The sequence below is a fragment of the Oncorhynchus keta genome, chromosome 7 (genome assembly GCF_023373465.1).
Source record: "Oncorhynchus keta strain PuntledgeMale-10-30-2019 chromosome 7, Oket_V2, whole genome shotgun sequence".
Taxonomy (NCBI): Eukaryota; Metazoa; Chordata; class Actinopteri; order Salmoniformes; family Salmonidae; genus Oncorhynchus; species Oncorhynchus keta.
In genome coordinates this window covers 10,006,294-10,030,889 of record NC_068427.1, presented here as the reverse complement: position 1 = coordinate 10,030,889, position 24,596 = coordinate 10,006,294, and the positions used below count along the sequence as shown (strand labels likewise).

The 24,596-nt window shown below is 40.4% G+C and overlaps 1 protein-coding gene across 2 annotated transcripts in view; it reads right to left on the bottom strand.

Annotated features, from left to right (window-relative positions):
- LOC118385960 (acid-sensing ion channel 4-A-like) overlaps window positions 1–24,596 on the bottom strand; it is a 159,753-nt gene that overhangs the window by 100,692 nt on the left and 34,465 nt on the right. The window lies entirely within an intron of this gene.

The following is a 24,596-nucleotide window of genomic DNA, read 5'->3' as shown; positions in this document are numbered from 1 at the left end:
GTGAGGTTTAGGGCTTTCAGTACATTTATTCATAGCCAACCCTTTAAATTTGGTGTACCTTTAATTTTCTCGACAGACTCACTAGAATATATGGAGAGAACGGTTCAGAATATTAGGGATCAATGAAAGAAAGCCATGTAAATACAGAGCCGTTATGCACAAAATATATTGCTGAATACAAAATACAGTGGTCTGATTCTTCCTGAAAGTTGCCATATTCAGATGCTCAATCCATGAAATATTGGAAGGTGAGAAAAGTGTACAATAGGGATTGAATAGTAGTCCTATAAATGTAACCTAATAATCCTCACTCATCATAGAACTGTGATGACAACTTGTAATACGTTAGCCTAATATGATCCACTATTGCTCGTGATCCTCAGAAACAACCACACAAACATGACAGAGGAAAGAACGGTAAACTAATGACGTAATGGAATGATGCAACATTTAAAATACCAAATAGTATTAGTCTTCTGTATAGCACCCCTACCTTGTCACAACACAACTGATTGGCTCAAAAGCATTAGGAAGGAAAGAAATTCCACATATTAACATTTAACAAGGCACACCAGTTAATTGAAATGCATTCCAGGCGACAACCTCATGAAGCTGGTTGAGAGAATGCCAAGAGTGTACAAAGCTGTCATCAAGCCAAAGGGTGGCTACTTTGAAGAATCTAAAATCTTAATTATTTTTTTTATTTGTTTTACACTTTTTTGGTTATTACATGATTCCATGTGTCTTCTAAGACAGTGGTGAAGAGGGCACGACAAAGAATATTCCCCCTCAGGAGACTGAAAAGATTTGTCATGGCTCCTCAGATCCTCAAAAGGTTCTACAGCTGCACCATCGAGAGCATCCTGGTTGCATCACTGCCTGTTATGGCAACTGCTCGGCCTCCCACCGCGAGGCACTACAGAGGGTAGTGCGTATGACCCAATACATCACGGGGGCAAAGCTTCCTGCCATCCAGGTTCTCTATATCAGGCGGTGTCAGAGGAAGGCCCTAAAAATTGTCAAAGACTCCAGCCACCCTAGTCATAGACTGTTCTATCTGCTACCGCACGGCAAGCGGTACCGGAGCGCCAAGTCGAGGTCCAAAAGGCTTCTTAACAGCTTTTACCCCAAAGCCATAAGACTCCTGAACAGCTAATCAAAGGGCTACCCAGACCACTCTTTAACGCTGCTGTCACTCTCGGTTTATCATCTATGCATAGTCACTTTAACTCTACCAACATACACATATTACCTCAATTACCTCAACTAAACGGTGCCCCCGCACATTGACTCTGTAATGGTACCCCCTGTATAAAGCCTTGCTTGTTATTTTACTGCTGCTGTTGAATTAATTTTAATTTCTATTTTTTACTTTGCTATTTTTTACTTTACACGTATATATTATTTTTTCTTACCTTCTTAAAGCATTGTTGTGCATGTGACAAATATTTTTTTGTTGTTGATTTGATTCACTATTATTCTACATTGTAGAAAATAGTGAAAATAAAGAAAAACCCTTGAATGAATAGGTGTGTTCAAACTTTTGACTGGTAGTGTAAGTATTCAATACATGTTAGAATCAACTTTGGCAGAGATTACAGCTGTGAGTCTTTCTGGGTAAGTCTCTAAGTGCTTTACAAATTCTTCAAGATCTGCTAAATTGGTTGATGCTCATTGTGAGACAGCCATTTTCAAGTCTTGCAATAGATTTTCAAGCCTATTTCAGTCAAAACTGTAACTAGGCCACTCAGCAACATTCAATGTCGTCTTGGTAAGTAACTCCAGTGTACATATTGACCTTGTGTTTTAGGTCATTGTCCTGCTGAAATGTGAATTTCTCTCCCAGTGTCTGATGGAAAGCAGACAAAACCAGGTTTTCCTTCTTTTTATTTAAAAAACTCCCCAGTCCTTGCCGATGACAAGCATACCCATATCATGATGCAGCCACCACCATGCTTGAAAATAACAAGAGTGGTACTCAGCATGTCTTGGATTTGCCCCAAACTTAACACTTTGTATTTGGGACATGAAGTAAATTTCTTTGTCACATTATTTGCAGTTTTATTTTAGTGCCTTATTGCAAACAGGATGCATGTCTTGGAATATTTTTTTTTTGTAATTTTCACTCTGTCATTTAGGTTAGTATTGTGGAGTAATTACAATGTTGTTGATCCATCCTCAGAAATCTCTGAACAGTTTCCCTCCTCTCCAGCAACAGATTTAGGAAGGATGCCTGTAACTGTGTATTGTCTAGGTTTATTGATACACCATCCATTGTGTAATTTATAACTTCAATATACTCATAGGGATATTCAATGTCTTCTTTTTTTGTCATCCTTCTACCAATAGCTGCCCTTCTTTGCGAGGTATTTGAAAACCTCCCTGGTCTTCGTGGTTGAATCTGTGTTTGAAATTCTCTACTGGACTGAGGGACCTTACAGATAATTGTATATGTGTTGTACAGAGATTAGGTTGTCATTAAAAAATCATGTTAAACACTATTATTGCACACAAATAAAACAAAATGTACTTTCTGAAGGCACTGTACATATATATATATATTTATATTGCCGACTCAGACATGAATCATTCTGCTATTTCTTAATTAATTTCTTCATTGTTTTTTGGTATTTGTGTATATTGTTAGGTATTACTGGATATATAAACATAAGCATTTCACTGCACCTGCAATAATATCTGCAAAATATGTGTCCGTGACTGCATGAGCATTTCGCCTAGGTTAGCAGTGGTACAGTTAGCCTTGCTGTATGAGTTAGCCTGTCATAGGCCGTCTCATGGCTCAGATCACCGCATGGTGTGACTGATTCCGTTAGTAGGCACAAAGCAACTTAATGCTAGGTGAACTAAATACGAGAGCTAAGCCAGTAATCCCTAGACCATGGTTAGCTAAGTAGCGTTTGTCGTGAGGGCTAATAGCATAACTTAAGCTAGCCCGGGCTGCTACTTGTTAAAACCTTACAAAACTCACAGGACTCGTATGAGAGCTGGCTGAGCATGTTTGTTTCCCATGGGGTACATGAGCCCATAATGGCTCCAGGAGAAAAGTATAGCTAACTGGGTTATGCATGTCCTAGTCGACACTTAGCCTTGAGGCTTTTGTGTTATCTAGCTAGTTTTCACCGAGTGGGATAATAGCCTAGCTATAGCTCACACCACGTGTGTAGAAGAAAACTGTGTAAATAGCTTTGTTTCTTCGGTCTCTTTTGACCATAGCACATTGAGCTGTAACCGGTCGGTTTAGCCAACAAAACGAGTGACCATTAAATGTACTAAATGAGGTGGAAGGGCCAGTAGCAGCTGGCTTCCCAGCATCATCAAGCCGCCAGCGCAAGCAAGAGGGGGTTTGAATACATTACCTAGTTGGCCCTCAGACGGTGGAGCAGTGGCCATAATTTGTTGAAACTGGGAGTCACGTTGAGCCTCGGTCAAGCCACTGTTACCCTTCTTACATCCCTAATTTGTGGGAAAAATGATGTCTTTATACCCAGTAGTGCCTGCAGAACATTTGCAATGACAGGCTTCAGCTAGCTTATTACATGCCACGCGGCTAACGGTTCACTGAAATTGGCACTATTTATAAACATTATGACCATGGGGCTAGTGTAGGTGTTAGCTAGCAACCAGGTTGTGGGCTAAGTTTGTTATAGCTAGCACAGTACTAGCCGAAGTAAAGTGTGTGGGTATTTGTCTTCAAAATCTCCCAAGACCATAATGCAGAGAATTTAAACCAGTCAGTCTAGCAACTCAAACGCATGAATGAGGTTGTACTAAACAAGGGAGCTGGCAATACTACCATCTGGGCAGGTAGGGAACTCCTTCTGAGTTAGTTAGCAATGCTTATGCTACCATCTGGGCAAGTAGGGAGCGAGCTGAGTTAGCTTAGGCTTTACAGCATTAGCTAACCAAGTCTGGACAGCTAGCCATGTGACGAGAACTACCCCCAGAGACAACCTCTTGAAACTAGGGGGCACTATTTTCATTTTTGGAAAAATAACGTCCCCAAAGTAAACAGGCTATTTTGTCAGGACAAGATGCTAGAATATGCATATAATTGACAGCTTAGGATAGGAAACACTCTAAAGTTTCCAAAACTGTAAAAATATTGTCTGTGAGTATAACAGAACTGATATTGCAGGCGAAAGCCTGAGAAAAATCCAATCAAGAAGTGACTCATGTTTTGAAAGCTCTGCGTTCCGATGCGTCCCTATTGAGCAGTAAATAGGATATCAACCAGATTCCCTTTTCTACGTATTCCCCAAGGTGTCTACAGCATTTTGACGTAGTTTCACACCTTTATGTTGAAAAATGAGCGTAAACGACTACATTGCGTAAGTGTCCGGCTGAGGGCTCTCTCTTGCGTAATAGACAGAGGTAGCTATTTTTCCTCCCGGTCTTATTGAAAATACAGCTGTCCCGGTTGATATATTATCGAATAGATATTTGAAAAACACCTTGAGGATTGTTAATAAACAACGTTTGCCATGTTTCTGTCGATATTATGGAGCAAATTTGGAATATTTTCCACCGTTGTAGTGACGGCAATTTCCGGTCAAATTCTCAGCCAAACGTGAAGAACTTACGGAGCTATTTCGGCTACAAAAAAATAATCTTTATGGAAAAAAGGAACATTTGCTGTCTAACTGGGAGTCTCGTGAGTGAAAACATCTGAAGCTCATCAAAGGTAAACGATTTAATTTGATTGCTTTTCTGATTTTCGTGACCAGGTTGCCTGCTGCTAGCTAGGCATAATGCTATGCTATCGATAAACTTACACAAATGCTTGTCTTGCTTTGGCTGTAAAGCATAATTTCAAAATCTGAGATGACAGGGTGATTAACAAAAGGCTAAGCTGTGTTTCAATATATGTCACTTGTGATTTCATGAATATGAATATTTTCTAGTAATATTTTTTGTCCATTGCATTATGCTAATTAGTGTCAGTTGATGACAATTCTCCCGGATCCGGGAGCGGTAGTTCCAAGAGGTTTTAAGAGTAGAAAATAAATTCTAATGGAAGCTGAAATTTTCCTTTCGGTCAGTTGTTCAACACAAAAAGACAAGAGCTGAGAAAGTACGTTCGGCCACGTTAAACTTACAGTTCACCTGAGAACAGTTAAGCAGGAAGACATGGATCAAGTCATGCTGAGGAGAGCTTCAAGCAGCGTAGTGCTCTTCGCAAGGAAGAGAGTTGGTGAGTGGCGGCTTATGAGGAGGGAGGGGCTCACCTCATTCGGCACTGGATCGGTCTGTCAGTGACAGACGTTGTGTGATTGGTTCTTCCGTAGTGAATCGCTAGCACGCGATGTCCCATAGTGAGACATTAAAAGAAGTTTTTGAAAGAGGTGTGTTGAAGAAAAGTGACACGACTTGCGCAAGCATTTTGACTTTGTCCACATTTTGAATCCTCCGTTTCCACATTAAAATCCTCCGTTTTCTCCTATCACAGCCATTAAACTCTGTAACTGTTTAAAGCACAATACTAACCTAATTGACAGAATGAAAATAAGGAAGCTTGTACAGAATAAATATATTCCAAAACATGCATCCTCTTTGCAACAAGGCAGTAAAGTTATACTGCAAACAATGTGGCAAAGCAATTCACTTTTTGTCCCGAATACAAAGTGCTATATTTGTGGCAAATCCAATCCAACACTCTCCATATTTTCAAGCATAGTGGTGGCTGCATCATTTACATTTACATTTACATTTAAGTCATTTAGCAGACGCTCTTATCCAGAGCGACTTACAAATTGGTGCATACACCAAATTGGTGCATCATGTTATGGGTATGCTTATAATCATTAAGGACTGGGGAGTTTTTTTTAGATAAAAAATCAACGGAATGGAGCTAATCACAGGCTAAAACCTAGAGGAAAACCTGGTTCAGTCTGTTTTCACCAGACACTGGGAGAAGAATTCACCTTTCAGCAGGACAGTATCCCAAAACACTTGGCCAAATCTACACAGGCGTTGCTTACCAATATGGCAGTTCCTTAGCAGCCAATGTTCCTTAGCAGCCAAGTTACAGTTTGACTTAAATCTACTTGAAAATCAATGGCAAGACCTGAAAATGGTTGTCTAGCAATGATCAACAACCAATTTGAAAGAGCTTGAACATTTTTGAAAATAATAATGGACAAATGTTGTACAATCTAGGTGTGGAAAGCTCTTAGAGACTTACCCAAAAAGACTCACAGCTGTAATCACTGCTAAAGGTGATTCTGCAAAGTATTGAATTAAGAATATGAATATTGATGTAAATTAGATATTTCTGTATTTAATTTTCAATACATTTGCAAGAATGTCTAAAAACATGTTTTTACTTTGTCATTATGGGGTATTGTGTGTAGATGGGTGAGAATTTATTTTAAAATCCATTTTGAATTCAGGGTGTAACACAACTAAATGTGGAATAAGTCAAGGGGTATGAATACTTTGTGAAGGCTCTGCATCTACACCTTTCCCTCTTTGCCTGTGCCCTTTGTTACTCTCTTTTGTATCATCACTTTCTTTTCAACAAGAACATCCCTCTACACTTACACTCTACTGCTGTCCTCTCATCAGCCTGTAAAACCACCACATCCACACACCCCAATGGAAACCTAATGAAGTCTCCCCTGAGGGAAGTCAATCAGTCTCCCTACAGTAAGCCATTTCTCCAGCCCTAACTGACCATTTTCCCTCTAATATCCTAGGCCTGGCTTCACACTGGCTGATCAATGTTGTTGAAAATAGTTGACTGTCCATTCTCTATGGGAGCAGTGGGGAAGTGAAAAACATACTAAATGAATGACTTTGTAAAGTGAGGCAGGAAGGCTCATATAACCCATGATTCTCCCTCAAAACATGTTCCCGTCAGCCTCATCACAACTGAATTAGCAATTCAAAGTGCGCCCGAGGGGTTGCGAGATTTTTATGTGGATGCCCAGTGTGATGAGGGTTCACATTTGTATCCTGTCACTGCTCTGTCACTCACTTGGCACTGGAGTAAGGAGGGAGCAATCATTTTGAACCTCAGACTTCTACAGTGACCAGCAACACATAATCTCTTTAAAGAATAAATAACATAAGGTTATCCAATCATGAGAGTATTTTTTCTCTCATAGTTTCCACTCCTCCCATTGAAATACATTAATCAGAGAAAGAGTTAAGGGGGGAAAAAGACTTTAGAAGTACCCTTCATGAAAGTTGTGAGGTTGCACACATTGCACTCTTAGTAGATTATGAGATTTCATCATCTTAAACTGTGACATTATGACATGGGATCGATAATCCTAATTAGCAAATCTAAAGCAACCCAAAGTAGTCATCAGATTTTGAGATTATATTTGAAACCTCAATGATCAATTGGCCGTTTGAAGTGTCTTACTTAATAATGCAACAGTAAATCTCGTCCTGCAACTTGCTAAGGAAGGGTTCTGAGTCTTCTAGGGACATGTAAATTCAGCACTATCCCAATGCTTCCCCCTGCTTCTTCTGCTGTGCATCAGCAGCATCCACCGTGGTCTTTAGGAAGATGTGAAAACATGCCATCTTTAAGTTTGTGTTACCTAATGTATATAACGCATCTTCTCTATAACGTATCATATATACTGTACACTGTATTTCTTGTCTATAACTTATCTTTCATATAACTTAATTTATTTTGCACTGGCAAGGATTTGGTCATAACCCAACAGATTACTACACTTTCCCTAGTGTTCTGTTAAAAAGGCAATGTAGTCAGAATAATTGTGCTTTATTTGCAAGCAGGGCCTTAAAAGGCTTGATATTAATGTTGCCATTTCTACTTTGACTAATGATGTGCCAATAGGGGACTGGTGTTAAACACATACATTAATATTTATGTAAATTAGATATTTCTGTATTTAATTTTCAATACATTTGCAAAAATGTCCAAAAATATGTTTTCACTTTGTCATTATGGGGTATTGTGTGTAGATGGGTGAGAAACAAAATATTTAATCCATTTTGAATTCAGGCTGTAACAACAAAATTTGGAATAAGTCAAGTGGTATGAATACTTTGTGAAGGCTCTGCATCTGCACCTTTCTCTCTTTGGCTGTGCCATTTTTTACTCTGTTTTGTATCATCACTTTCTTTTCAACAACAACATCCCTCTACACTTCCACTCGACCGCTGTCCTCTCACCACCACATCCACACACCCCAATGGAAACCTAATGAAGTCTCCCCTAAGGGAAGTCAAAGTGTAAAGAAACTCAAGGTTACTCCGGTTCTCTGAGAATGAGTGAGATGTCTCACTATGGGATATCGCGTTCTAGCAATTCACTACAGAAGAGCCAATCACACAATGTCTGTCGGAGCGGTTTTGAAGGAGAGAAATTTAATCTCCACACTTTCGGCTCAAAAGGCTGCTATCAAATAGCCTCAAGCACAATTGCAAATGTATTGAAAATAAAATACAGAAATCTAATTTACACAAGTATTTATACCTCCAAATCAATACATGTTAGAATCATCTTTGGCAGGGATTACAGATGTGAGTCTTACAGGGTAATGTTCAATGTAGTCTTGGTTAGCAACTCCAGTGTATGTTTGACCTTGTGTTTTAGGTTATTGTCCTGCTGAAAGGTGAATTTATCTCCCAGTGTGTTGGGAAAACAACCTAATTGGGAGAACTCCTTAGTCTTTGCAAATGACAAACATACCCATAACATGATTCAGCAACCGCCATGCTTGAATATATGAAGAGGGTACTTAGTAATGTGTTGTTGGATTTGCACCAAACATAATACTTTGTATTCGGTACATTTTTGTTGAACATTGTTGACTACAATGTTGTTGATCCATCCTCAGTTTTCTCCTATCACAGCCATTAAACTCTAACTGTTTTAAAGTCACCATTGGCTTTATGGTGAAATCCCTGAGCAGTTTCCTTCCTATCCGGCAACTGAGTTAGGAAGGACGCCTGTATCTTTGTTGTCTCTAGGTGTATTGACATACCATCCATTGTGTCATTTATAACCTCACTATACTTTCACTATACCTTTTCAAAGTTTATCCAATCTACCAATAGGTGCCCTTCTTTGCAATGCATTTGTGATTGAAACTGTTTTTTAAATTCACTGCTCAACTGGAGGACCTTACAGATAATTGTATGTGTGGGGTACAGAGATGAGGTAGTCGTAAAAAATAATGTTAAACACTATTGCACACAGAGTGGGTCCATGCAACTTATTATGTGACTTGTTAAGCACACAGTGTGCAATAATAGTGTTTAACAGGATTTTTTAGGACTACCTCATCTCTGTACCCCACACATGCGATTATCTTTAAAGTCCCCCAGTGGAGCAGTGAATTTAAAACATAGATTCAACCACAAAAGCCTTGCAAAGAAGGGCAACTATTGGAAAAGCAGTCACTAAATATCCCTTTGAGCATGGTAAAGTTATTAGTTACACTTTGGATGGTGTATCAATACACCCAGTCACTACAAAGATACAGGCATCCTTCCTAACTCAGTTGCTGGATAGGAAGGAAACCGCTCAGCGATTTCACCATAAAGCCAATCACGACAGCTAGTCTTACTGTGGTCCAACATATAATTTAAAATACATTACAGACAAAAGACATTTCAATTTACATACATTTAAAACCATTAACATGCAGTGTGTGTGCATCGAGTGTGGGTGCATCTATCAGTTAAGCATACATACATGTCAGTACATACACACAACAAGTAGGTTATATGGGGGAGAGGCGTTGTGTCATGAGGTGTTGCTTTATCTGTTTCCTGAAACCAGGTTTGCTGTTCACTTGTGCTATATAAAAAGGAAGGATGTTCCATGGTCCTGAATAAGACTGTACATTTCCTTGAATTTGTTCTGGACCTGGGGACTGTAAAAAGACCCCTGGTGGCATGTCTGGTGGGGTAAGTGTGTTTGTCAGTGCTGTGTGTAAGTTAACTATGCAAACAATTAGGAATTTCCAACACATTGTTTCTTATAAAAACAAAAAGTAACACAGTCAGTCTTTCCTCAACTCTTAGCTAAGAAAGACCCGGCACTGGCTCACATTGTCTGTTCTGGGCCAGCTGCCACTTAACTAGGTGTTTCTTTAATCACAATAAGATAAAACTAGAGCCTGCAGTACTTGCTTTGTGGAGAGTGGTGTCAAAAAAGCAGAGAATCTTTATTACCAACAGACCTCTCCCTATCTTTCCAACCATTGAATCTATTTGTTTTGACATTGACAGTTTACAATCTGATGTAAGCCAAGTAATTTAGTCTCCTCAATTTGTTCAACAGTCACACCATTCATTACCAGATTCAGCTGAGGTCTAGAATTTAGGGAATGATTTGTACCAAATGCAATGTTCCTTGTTTTAGAGATGTTCAGGACCCGTTTATTACTGGACATCCATTCCAAAACTGGTTTCAGTCACTTCATTAGCTGTGGTTGATCATGTGTATATGTGACCGACCAGGTCAATTCAGTCTTATGTAGCAAGGTTGGTTTACATTACAGGTGTGTTCGTGAATTTAATCTGGAGTGCCAGAGTGTGCTCTGGGCGTTCTTAAATTCAGAGTGTTGTCAGATTGGCCGTTCATAAATTCAGAGTGTTTCGCTCTCGGAGCGTTCAGACCACACACTGGACGCTCTGGCAAAGGAGTAGGGTTTACCTGGGCATTCTGACCTAACAACAGCAGTCAAGCACCCAAGCTAACTGGCTAACGTTGGCTAGCTTGCTAGCTATTTCCAGACACAAATGAGAGAACAGCTCACTGACCATTTTACTCTCCCTATCAGAGTTGGTTAGGCTGTTTTTATGCAGAGCGTTGGTGACTGCAACTCTGCTGCAATTTAATGACATTTTTTTTGCCAACGTTTACTGACACCGGCCATATTCAATGGGTGTTGAGCGCTAGTCAATTTGTCAGTTATTCTGCTACGTCTATCGACAGTTGTCGCAGTAACATCATAAACATTCTATTGAAATAGTTACTTTCATAGTAGAGTTTTTTAGACATGTAGCTAGCTAGCTAGCTAAACAATGAACCATAATCCCAACTCATAACGTTACTACCCTGCATGAATCAGTAGGAAGCTAACCAACCAAGTTAAATGTTAGCTTGCTAACATTAGGCTATAATTAGCAATGCAAATGGCTAATTATAATATTACTACATATTACTACACAGATCATACACGTAATGTTAGCTAGCTAGCCAGCCAGCTAATGTTAGCTAGCTAGCTAATAGTACACTTTAACTTGAAATGATAATAACTTTTTGGCGAGGCTCTTAATTTAACAAGTTTATTCATATTTACAGAAGGCATATACGTTTATTATTAAGGCACATTAAAGTTCACATGTTCCAGAAGGCTTTTCTGCCAAAAAACACATTTTTTAAATTGTTTATTTACTTTCAAATGGTGCTCCTGTGAAGTAGTGACGTGTGACATATGCCACATATGGTTGAATCATCAGCATACATGGACACATATGCTTTGTTTATTGCCAGTGGCAGGTCATTGGTAAAAATAGAAATGAGTACAGGGCCTAGAGAGCTGACCTGTGGTACACCACACTTTACATATTTGACATTAGAGAAGCTTCCATTAACCTCTTGCTCCTACCTGGCACGCAGGCGTCCCATCTAGAGCTCTGGAAATGCAAATGCGCTACGCTAAATGCTAATAGTATTAGTTAAAACTCAAACGTTCATTAAAATACACATGCAGGGTATTGAATTAAAGCTACACTCGTTGTGAATCCAGGCAACAAGTCAGATTTTTAAAATGCTTTTCGGCGAAAGCATGAGAAGCTATTATCTGATAGCATGTAACACCCCAAAAGACCCGCAGGGGACGTAAACAAAATAATTAGCATAGTCGTCGCTACACAAACCGCACAAATAAAATATAAAACATTCATTACCTTTGACCATAATAATAATAATAATATATGCCATTTAGCAGACGCTTTTATCCAAAGCGACTTACAGTCATGTGTGCATACATTCTACGTATGGGTGGTCCCGGGATCGAACCCACTACCCTGGCGTTACAAGCGCCATGCTCTACAAATCGGTCCATATATAGCCTAGATATCGATCTTTGAAGACTGTGTGATAAACGGAAAAAAATTGAGTTTCATAACGTAACGTCATTTTTTAAAATTCAAAAAGTCGACGATAAACTTTCACAAAACACTTCGAAATACTTTTGTAATGTAACTTTAGGTATTAGTACACGTTAATAAGCGATAAAATTCATCAGGAGGCGATGTCAATTCTATAGGTGTTCGTCTCTAAAAAATGTCTGGAGAGAGCTCGACCAAAACATCCGGTCGGAGACCGGAGGGAATCGGTTCCCTTGATTCGGTTTGACCAAGAATCAAAGCTGAATCAAATGACAAAACTCTAGACAACGTGTGGAAGCTGTAGGCACTGCAACCTCGGCCTCATTTAATTTGGTTCACTTTGAACAATTCCTGGAAGTAGCGCAAGGATATTTATTTCCATTTTCAGTGATCAGATTTTCCTGCACTTTTCGATGAAACGCACGTTCTGTTATAGTCACAGCCGTGATTTAACCAGTTTTATAAACGTCTGAGTGTTTTCTATCCACACATACTAATCATATGCATATACTATATTCCTGGCCTGAGTAGCAGGGCGCTGAAATGTTGCGCGATTTTTAACAGAATGTTCGAAAAAGTAGAGGGTCGACTTAACAGGTTAAAGAAAACCCTCTGAGTTCTATTAGATAGATTGCTCTGAATCCACGATATGGCAGAGGTTGAAAAGCCATAACACATACGTTTTCTGGTCAATAATATCCAAGGCTGCACTGAAATCTAAGAGTACAGCTCCCACAATCTTCTTATTATCAATTTATTTCAGCCAAACATCAGTCATTTGTGTCAGTACATGTTGAGCGCCCTTTATAAGCATGCTGAAAGTCTGTTGTTAATTTGTTTACATAGAAATACCATTGTGTTTGGTAAACACAGTTTTTTCCAACAGTTTGCTAAGAGCTGGCAGCAAGCTGATAGGTCTGCTGTTAGAAACCAGTAAAGGCCACTTTACCACTTAGGTAGCGGAATGATATTGGCTTCCCTCCAGGCTTGAGGACAAAGAGTTTCCTCTAGGCTCAGATTAAATATATGACAGATAGGAGTGGCTATAAAGTCAGCTACCATCCTCAGTAGCTTTCCATCTAAGTTGTCAATGCCAGGAGGTTTGTCATTATTGATCGATAACAAAATAAATCCACCTCTCTCACACTTACTTTACAAAATTGCAATACTTTTCTTTCATTATTGTTTTTTTTTATGCATGAGTACAATGGCACGTTGTTTGTTGTTGGCATTCCCTGCTTAAGTTTGCCCACCTTGCCAATGAAGTAATCATTAAAATAGTTGGCAACATCAAATGGTTTTGTGATGAATAAGCCATCTGATTGAATTGGTCTTTCTACCCATAAAGTAGTTTAGTCACCATTGAGTTTAGTCACCATTTCTCAATTTGCAGTAAGTCAGCCACTCAGATGTGTAGCCAGACGTATTGGCCGCTCTTTTTGTCCCATCTCTTTCAACCATATACAGTTGAAGTCAGAAGATTACATACACCTTAGCCAAATACATTTAAACTCCGTTTTTCACAATTCCTGACATTTAATCCTAGTAAAAATCCCTGTCTTAGGTCAGTTAGGATCACCACTTTATTTTAAGAATGTGAAATGTCAGAATAATAATAGAGCCAATTATTTATTTCAGCTTTTATTTATTTCATCACATTCCCAGTGGGTCAGAAATTTACAAAATTAGTATTTGGTAGCATTGCCTTTAAATGGTCTAACTTGGGTCAAACATTTCGGGGAGCCTTCCACAAGCTTCCCACAATAAGTTGGGTGACTTTGTTGTCCTTAAGCCGTTTTGCCACAACTTTGGAAGTATGCTTGGGGTCAATATCCATTTGGAAGACCCATTTACAACCTAGCTTTAACTTCCTGACAATTGTCTTCTGAAGTTGCTTCAATATATCCACATAAATTTCCATCCTCGTGATGCCATCTATTTTGTGAAGTGCACCAGTCCCTCCTGCAGCAAAGCACCCCCACAACATGATGCTGCCATCCCTGTGCTTCACGGTTGGGATGGTGTTCTTCAGCTTGCAAGCCTCCCCATTTGTCCTCCAAACATAACAATGGTCATTATGGCCAACTAGTTCTATTTTTGTTTCATCAGACCAGAGGACATTACTCCAAAAATAACTATCTTTGTCCTATTCAACTGTAGTTTTTAAATCCCTCATCAATCCATGGAGCCTTAACAGTTCTAACAGTCAGTTTCTTAACAGGCATGTTTATCAATTATTGGAAGAAGCTGTTCCATAAATTCATCTAGTGCAGCGTCTGGATGTTCCTTATTAATCACATCAGACCAACAAATATTTTTAACATCATCCACATAAGAGTCCAGCAAAATCTCTGTTATACACTATTTTAGGCCCAGCTTTTGGAACTTTGGCTTTCCTGGATATAGCCATTATATTGTGATCACTGCATCCAATGGGTATGGATACAGCTTTAAAACAATGTTCTACAGTATTAGTAAAAATTTGATCAATACATGTGGATGATCTTGTTCCTGTAGTGTTTGTAAACACCCTGGTAGGTTGATTGATTTAACCCTTTAGAACCAATAGCGGCCGTCAACGACCTTTCTTTAAATTACTATAGCGGCCGCGAATGGCCTTGTTTTTCTAACAATAATACCTGCGTCAATTCGCGTGACTGTTGTGAGCAGCTAGAAACCGGAAAAAGAGTGTGCAGTCATTTTACTTTCCTACGTTTTTTAAACTTCATTACTTAAAATCACAGCGCCAAACCAGACACGACTTGTTTGGTGTTACAGATTCGCACACGTCCTTGCACTTTGAAAAGCGATGATGTCTAGGTGAGTTTAATAAGTCAACAGCAGATGTATGTTTGGTATTGTCGATGTGGGATGCTGGTAAACTTAGGGAATCGCTCAAAGATTAGCATGTCCCGTCATGTCATGATAACTTGGTTGGTACAGGCGAGCACATCAGTGGTGGAGCTCGAATGATTGCTCTCTATCTCATGGAATTGATGTTTGGCTGTATATAGTCAGCTAAATAGTGGGTTGTTTTGTCTTGTTTCTAATTATGTACTTCATATGGAAACGGTCCAAGCTGCTTGCTATAGCTAGCTAGCTAACTATTAAGTTGGTCAGGCAAGAGAAGTTGTGTGTAGCTCTCACAAAGCGTCAAACACAGGTGTCACTTTCACTAGCTAGCCATACAGACAACCAGCTAACCAGCCACCGAAATGAAGGCTGGAGAAATGTGTGTTTATCTGTTGGGTTTAGGTTATGGTTTGTCATGTTTGCTAGGGGCAGATATTCATAGACTATACATTGCCTCGTATTTCTATTATTTGACACCTTAGCTGTCTTGTTAGGGTCGTAGATGTTTGTTTTTTCCTGTTTCTACCAATGCAATTCATTTCAAAACAGCTTCATAACTAATCAGCTAATATTGGTTAACTCTGTAGTCTGTCAGGCAAGATCTGATTGGAGGAGAGAGAGAGACAGAGACAGAGAGAGAGAGAGTGTGTGTGTGTGGAATGGGAGGCGTATAACTGTATCACACAATTTTTTATGGAAACTCCTTATTAGGAAGAGAGTATGTGTATGTTGAAAAAAAAGAAAGAGCGGAAGGAAGAGAGAGTGTGAGAGAGAAATGATGTTCAGGACTACAATTGTATCCTATTTGTCTCTCTCTGTTACTCTAGGTCAGTGAAAGGGGAAGTGATGTGGAGATTCAGGGCTCAGCAGCAAAAGGCAGGGAGGAAGAGGAGTTAGAGATGATTGGAGGGATAGATATGTGGAGTGAGGAGGGAGGAGTGGAGCGAGAGGAGAGTTGAGGGAGAGAGGAAGAGGAAAGTGAAGAGGAGGGAGAGTAGAGGGAAAGAGGAAGAGGCGTATGCAGGAGAGGAGAGTGGAGGGAGTGGAACATGAGGAAGGAGGATGAAGGGGAGGAAGGAGAGGACGAAGCAGAGGGAGAGGGGGAGGAAGAGGGAGGGGAAGAGGGAGCGCACACCAGAGTGGGAAGACTACCACACAGCTTGGGCCTAAAATGACAGTGTTTTGGAGTTGTTTTAAAAGTGCTAGGAACTTATATCTGCTCCAGTGCTTGTAATGGATTACAACAAGAAAATGGGCGGGGTTGAAAATCTTGACCAACTGAGGAGCTATTACAATGTTGGACGCACAGGCAGAAAATGGTGGAAATATGTGTTTTGGGGGATGCTCAACATTTCCATCATAAATGCGTATATTGTGTGGGGGACCCTGCAAAGGCCCCTTCCCAGAAACAGCAGGCGCTGGTCCTTTAAGGCATTCAAAATGCAGCTTGTGCATTCACTTTGTGATATGGCTCCAGTGGCAGGAAGAGGGGAAGGTTTGGCACAAGGGCGCGTGGACAGAGTTGGAACTCATTTGAAAGCAGGTGGAGTTTGAAGTGCGCAAGAGAGGGTGTGTGGTGTGCATCCTGAGTGGACACAGGGCAAAAAGTGGAAGATATGTGGAAATCTCCTTTGGGTGCTCTACGTGTTCTGTGCCACTTTGCTGGATGGGGTCGTGCTTCCAGAAGTTCCATGACATGTTGTAGGCTAAATGATATGAATGTGTACTACAAAACTTATTGAGAGAGGTTACCTACCTTTTGAAATAGTCTTTGTTGTTTTGAGTGCTAATAATTTTTTGATAGTGAGTATTTTTAGTACAAAATGTGTGTTATTCTTATTGACATGAATGTGGTATCATATTAAAGAAGAGGTTGTGCTCTTTTTAACTAAGTGAACTTTGTCATTTGTTCTTTGTTTTTGAGCTATGTCTGTTTGTTTGTAGGGGTATCCCTGACTAAAATAAATATTGGTCGACCGAGATTCATCTGTTCTTTTGACCAATTGATTGGTCAACATTTTAAAACATGTATTTTTCCATATGTAGACACACCCTATGTTTCAATAAAATCAACTGTATGTAGACTACTATGCCTGATGCTTAAAGCACTGCAATTCAAAAGTAAAACACACAAATTACTAAAGAGGGAGCCTAACCAGAAGAAAAAAACCTGTTCCCGAGGAGACCCTCCTCCTCCCACTGCGGCTGGCCTCCACAGATTCTGCCATTAAGCTCCTGAAGTTGCCGGTAATAGGCTACACCAGCAGTCGGCCACCTTTTCCATTTGGAGTGCCAAGTTATTGTACCATTTCTACTGATCTGCGTGCCAGTTATGATTTTCATATGCACATTTTCGTGGAATAGTTACAATTAATTTAGAATAAAGTCTTCATATCTCAAAATCAATTTCATATGATTAATCCAAATTCTATCTAAATTAAAATGTTACAAATCTCCAAGTAACTTCTATTACCATTGCCAATACGTAAAAATAGCCTACATAAAGCCAACAAATAAAAACATTGCAGACCGCAGGTAGAACATATCTTGATAACGTGCAACATTGAATAGAATAAACTGGGCCCCCAGAGTTTCTCATACCAATGACCTCCGGAAAAACAAACACAGCTGTAGGCTATTTGATCAAGGGATAAGAAGTAATCAGGTAAGCCTTTTTTATGACATTTCCACCGGATCAGAGCATGACATGTTTTCTTTCCCCTTTCATGCTGACTGTTTATCGAAATGGAGAGCGCTGGAAATACTTGAGGAACTATTGTAAAAACAGACTTATTTTACTTGATTTTTGAGGCGAAGAAAAATTACTTTGAGAAGCTCCACAGTGATGGTGAGTTAAGACAATCAGAAATAGTATCAGATCCCCAAATGGGCACATTTATAAGATTTATAATATTTGTGTGCAGGCCAGGTAGCCTAGACCTAGTTCTATGTGTAATCAGAAGCGCATCCTTACTCAAGACTGACAGGAGCCTCCAAACAAAAGTAAATGAATAAATTGACAACTTGAAAATGGAACGAAATAAACCAAAACATTTTCCTAACATGTTTAGCCTAGGTTGTGAACTCTGCAATCAACGTGTCCACTCCTAAAATGACAACGGTAAAACTGTAATAATAATATATTGAATGCATTAACAGAAATTACCATAACCAAACAAACATTGTAAATGAGAAATTATAGTAATTAACGGTAAATGTACTGGTGTCCCATCCCCACGGCCTCCGCAATGGATTCGTCCACTCAGACAGGTGTGAATCAGACAGATGTCTTGTGTTCCATACATTTTTTTAGCACACTGCTCGACTAAATAAATCTCAGTCGACCAACAGCCTATGGACCAGACGACTAAATGGGATCAACCATAGTTTGAAATGTGTGAGAAAATTAGCTTTATCTTGAAAATGATCAGTAATCTACAGCAACATTCTAGAATTCGATTAGGATCGAATGGGTTAATAACCTGAACCAGATTACAGGCACTGGTTACAGTGAGAAGCTTCTTCTTGAGCGGACAGCTTGATGAAAACCAGTCAGTATTCAGGTCCCCAAGAATGTAGACCTCTCTGTTTACATCACATACACTATCAAGAATTTCACACATTTAGATACTGACTGTTAGCACTTGGTGGCCTATAGCAACACCCCAAAAGAAAAGGCTTTAGATGTGTCTTCTCTAAGTATTACAGGGATATGGCTCTGAATATATACAGCAACACCTCCCCGATAAGCATTCCTGTCTCTTCTATAGATGTTATGTCCTTGTATTGCTACTGCTGTATCATCAAATTAATTATCTAACGACTCTCAGAAATGGCTAATATATGAATGTTATCTGATGTTAGAAAATTATTGATTTCATGAACCTTATTTCTAAGGCTACATATATTAGTATGGGCTATTTTCATCCCTTTCCTGTGTAGCTTATCAGAGACAGACATAATATAGAAAAGAACAAACAAAGCAAGAGAAAAAATATACATTCAGAAGTCCATTAACCTTTTCACACGTGAGTTACAAAATATCTCATGATGTCAGAATGTACTCACTGTTCCAAAATGTGATTGTTACGCATCAGGCCAGTTAACTCGCACTGCCCCTCCAACCAAGGTAGATGCCTGCTAATTATCTAGAGGCTAATTATTTTTGAACAAGTTGGATTTTCTAACACTAGTTTGAATTGAGGTGTGTTCCGCCTCCTCATTAATTCACATAAGAAGTAGACCATTTCACTGTTGCGGACCATTTATGTTTGAGCTTTTACTGACCCAAACAAACTTCTCTCTTTTTTCCCGGCACATTTTCTGGCTGGCACCCGCATTGCCTTCATTGTTGTTTTCCTAACAAATAATACCTTTGGACATATGTGCGTTCCTATCAAAGTAAGTGCTTTATTTTTGGTATAATGTGTTGTCGTTTCTACTGTAGCATACCGTATGTAGAGTACCAGTCAAAAGTTTGGACACACCTACTCGTTCAAGGGTTATTCTTTATTTTGATTATTTTCTACGTTGTAAAATAATAGTTAAGACTTCAAAACTATGAAATAACACATATGGAATCATGTAGTAACCAATAAAGTGTTAAACAAATCAAAATATATTTTATATTTCAGATTCTTCAAAGTAGACACCCTTTGCCTTGATGACAGCTTTGCACACTCTTGGCATTCTCTCAACCAGCTTCATGAGGAATGCTTTTCCTCTTCAACCCTGGAATGAGTAAATGTGTCAAAATGTTTGACTGGTACTGTATGTATGGAGCATAATGCATTTACTGTTTTATTCACGTTTTCAAGTACTGGTGACAAATCATGCATTCCGATTATTGCACAGATCGTAATGGATACCTATGATGCGTGTAAAATCCTTTTTTGAAGGTTGTACTTATTATGATTAGATAATGCTAAGCTATTTGCCAGCTATGTGTGGTGCCATGTTTGTTGACATCATACAATGCATTCTGGTTGTCATGTAAGCATCTGCCAGACCAAATATGTTATAAAAGGGAAGGGACAGTTCACTCGACTGACTTATGATGCTTTCAAGACAACTGGGAACTCATAAAAATACGAGTTCAAACGATGACATCAGTGATCTTCAGGTCAGAAAATCGGAGTTCTAGAAAGAGGCCAAGTTCCTGAGTTGGAATCACGAGTTGGATGACTATTGACAAAGATTTTTCCCAGTCGGAGCTTGTTTTTTCAGTTCGCAGTTATCTTGAATGCACTGAAGTTGGAGATTTCTGAGTTCCCAGTTGTTTAGAACAGTGCATCAGATTGTAACTATGGTACCTCAGGGTTGCCAGCTCAGGGTTTTATTTTTATTTAGAGTACAAAGTCCTCCTGTGTTTGCCCTCTTTTATTGATAAATCCCCCATCATAGTAATATTTCCTGCATCATATCCCCCACGATAGCTTCCCTCATTCATACTCCTTATGGTTTTGAAAACCCCACACAAACTAAATGGTCTGTCACCTGAGCCGGTGGTAGGTTTTCCAGTCCTATGGGTATACTCCACCTCAATCTTCCTGTGGCCCATTTTCAGTTTCTCCGAGATCATTTCCCTCATTTTGTCCTCAGACTCCATCCAGGTCTGGTGGAGATTATGCAACAATGTTGTTCTGCCTTGATTGTCCCTTGAGATAATCTGATTTCTCTGTCATTGTTATCATGGATTCACATACAGAACCGATGTCCTCTCTCCATGACTTACAGATTGCTGTCATATTTCCGTTCTCAAGTTTAAACTGATCAAGCTGACCCTGTGAGAACGGCAAACTGTTCTTCAGGTCCTGGAACTCTCTGGTCAGGTCGTCTATTATTTTATTAGTTGACTCCACCGGTATTTGAACACAACACTTTTTGTTGTTGTTGTAACAATTCCTTGTAGAATTATTTTTGTTAATTTAAAAAAAATGATTCAATTGTGATAGAGACATCACTGTCTTTGTCATGGTACAGTAGCATCATAGGCCGTTACTCCTCTCAGTCCCAAACAGGGCAGGTTGCAGAGACGCCACAAGCCCGAGACAATCCCAGACACAAGAGCTAACCGTGTCGCAGGCTGTATTCAAGCCCTCAAGAAAACACTGCTAGCTTGATAGGCAGCCTTGGTCGGCAGGATCACTGGACAGATAGTAGCTATCTCAAAAATTGATGCCAACTGCGTCATCGGATCCAAACTCAAAAGGTAGCTAGCTAGTAACCAAACTTAGACTTTCAAAACAACAAACTTTCCAAAACAACAAATCAAGCTCTCCCTCACTCCGCATTCAATAGGAAGTGACTCACAATCAACAAAGTAGTTATAAATACAATTGGATCGGATTTTCATTTCGCCTTCAAGTAGCCATACACCGAAGCTAACGAGTAACATTCATAAAGAGGTTTACACTTTTCCGATGTTGCTTGATCAGTGGGTAGGCCTCTTAGCTGGCCAACATGACATTAAGTGTATTAACAGTATTGCAGTAATTTCAGCAGTTGAGAATAATTAAAATTTTAGATAGCAAAGCAATCGATATCCTACCCTAAACTTGTTGGAAGCGAGAGGCACCTTGCTGTCATTTGTTAGCTATGTAATTTGGAGCCGCATCCCATTTCTTGCTAGCCCTGGCAACTTGCCTTCACTCCCCTCAGAGATGGAAAAGCATATGTGGGTGTAGATGATAGATGTAGATGAATTGTCTACCAATACAAGTACACCAATCCACTGCTTTTAATCTTTGAGGGGGTGTGAATGAGTGCACAGGCGAGAAGGGGTGGATGCACATGTGCACAGTCTTTCCATTTTCTAGTTAGTTATCAGTCATCATTGAAGCTAAAAGCTGACTTCACAGATAAATAGTGATGTTGCTTGTTGTTTGATCTAGCTAGTTAGTTGTTATTACTTTAAGCAAAGCTGCAGTATGCTCTGAATTACTGGTACGAGTTGTCCCAAAGTGTCACTTCATCATGGATGGAGAGATGAGAGAGCATCTTCAATGAGGAGCATGCAAAGTATGTTAAGCTAGCTTGCTAGCTAGCTAGCTAGTTAAGTATACAATATAAACTCAGGCCTTCACTACCTGCATCTTCTTTGCATTTGTTCAAAGTAAGCTATACATTTGGGTCTCCATGACAATTTACTTTATTGTGGATCCAAATAAGACTGATAAGGAACTGAAACCTGTTTTTTCCCCTCAGGGTAAGATGGTGAAAGGAATGGACAGGCTCATGGATCAAGGTGGTTGTTAGCATGGAGCACTCCGCTACGGTAAGAAAGAATACTTCAAATCAAATCAAATCAAATGTTATTTGTCACATACACATGGTTAGCAGATGTTAATGCGATTGTAGCGAAATGCTTGTGCTTCTAGTTCCGACAATGCAGTAATAACCAACAAGTAATCTAACTAACAATTCCAAAACTACTGTCTTATACACAGTGTAAGGGGATAAATAATATGTACATAAGGATATATGAATGAGTGATGGTACAGAGCAGCATAGGCAAGAAACAGTAGATGGTGTCGAGTACAGTATATACATATGAGATGGGTATGTAAACAAAGTGGCATAGTTAAAGTGGCTAGTGATACATGTATTACATAAGGATGCAGTCGATGATATAGAGTACAGTATATACGTATGCATATGAGATTAATAATGTAGGGTAAGTAACATTATATAAGGTAGCATTGTTTAAAGTGGCTAGTGATATATTTACATCATTTCCCATCAATTCCCATTATTAAAGTGGCTGGAGTTGAGTCAGTGTCAGTGTGTTGGCAGCAGCCACTCAATGTTAGTGGTGGCTGTTTAACAGTCTGATGGCCTTGAGATAGAAGCTGTTTTTCAGTCGCTCGGTCCCAGCTTTGATGCACCTGTACTGACCTCGCCTTCTGGATGATAGCGGGGTGAACAGGCAGTGGCTCGGGTGGTTGTTGTCCTTGATGATCTTTATGGCCTTCCTGTAACATCGGGTGGTGTAGGTGTCCTGGGGGGCAGGTAGTTTGCCCCCGGTGATGCGTTGTGCAGACCTCACTACCCTCTGGAGAGCCTTACGGTTGAGGGTGGAGCAGTTGCCGTACCAGGCGGTGATACAGCCCGCCAGGATGCTCTCGATTGTGCATCTGTAGAAGTTTGTGAGTGCTTTTGGTGACAAGCCAAATTTCTTCAGCCTCCTGAGGTTGAAGAGGCACCGCTGCGCCTTCTTCACGATGCTGTCTGTGTGAGTGGACCAATTCAGTTTGTCTGTGATGTGTATGCCGAGGAACTTAAAACTTGCTACCCTCTCCACTACTGTTCCATTGATGTGGATAGGGAGGTGTTCCCCCTGCTGTTTCCTGAAGTCCACAATCATCTCCTTAGTTTTGTTGACGTTGAGTGTGAGGTTATTTTCCTGACACCACACTCCGAGGGCCCTCACCTCCTCCCTGTAGGCCGTCTCGTCGTTGTTGGTAATCAAGCCTACCACTGTTGTGTCGTCCGCAAACTTGATGATTGAGTTGGAGGCGTGCGTGGCCACGCAGTCGTGGGTGAACAGGGAGTACAGGAGAGGGCTCAGAACGCACCCTTGTGGGGCCCAAGTGTTGAGGATCAGCGGGGAGATGTTGTTGCCTACCCTCACCACCTGGGGGCGGCCCGTCAGGAAGTCCAGTACCCAGTTGCACAGGGCGGGGTCGAGACCCAGGGTCTCGAGCTTGATGACGAGCTTGGAGGGTACTATGGTGTTGAATGCCGAGCTGTAGTCGATGAACAGCATTCTCACATAGGTATTCCTCTTGTCCAGATGGGTTAGGGCAGGGTGCAGTGTGGTTGAGATTGCATCGTCTGTGGACCTATTTGGGCGGTAAGCAAATTGGAGTGGGTCTAGGGTGTCAGGTAGGGTGGAGGTGATATGGTCCTTGACTAGTCTCTCAAAGCACTTCATGATGACGGAAGTGAGTGCTATGGGGCGGTAGTCGTTTAGCTCAGTTACCTTAGCTTTCTTTGGAACAGGAACAATGGTGGCCGTCTTGAAGCATGTGGGAACAGCAGACTGGTATAGGGATTGATTGAATATGTCCGTAAACACACCGGCCAGCTGGTCTGCGCATGCTCTGAGGGCGCGGCTGGGGATGCTGTCTGGGCCTGCAGCCTTGCGAGGGTTAACACGTTTAAATGTCTTACTCACCTCGGCTGCAGTGAAGGAGAGACCGCACGTTTCCATGGCAGGCCGTGTCAGTGGCACTGTATTGTCCTCGAAGCGGGCAAAAAAGTTATTTAGTCTGCCTGGGAGCAAGACATCCTGGTCCATGACGGGGCTGGATTTCTTCCTGTAGTCCGTGATTGACTGTAGACCCTGCCACATGCCTCTTGTGTCTGAGCCGTTGAATTGAGATTCTACTTTGTCTCTGTACTGACGCTTAGCTTGTTTGATAGCCTTGCGGAGGGAATAGTTGCACTGTTTGTATTCGGTCATGTTACCAGACACCTTGCCCTGATTAAAAGCAGTGGTTCGCGCTTTCAGTTTCACGCGAATGCTGCCATCAATCCACGATTTCTGGTTAGGGAATGTTTTAATCGTTGCTATGGGAACGACCTCTTCAACACACGTTCTAATGAACTCG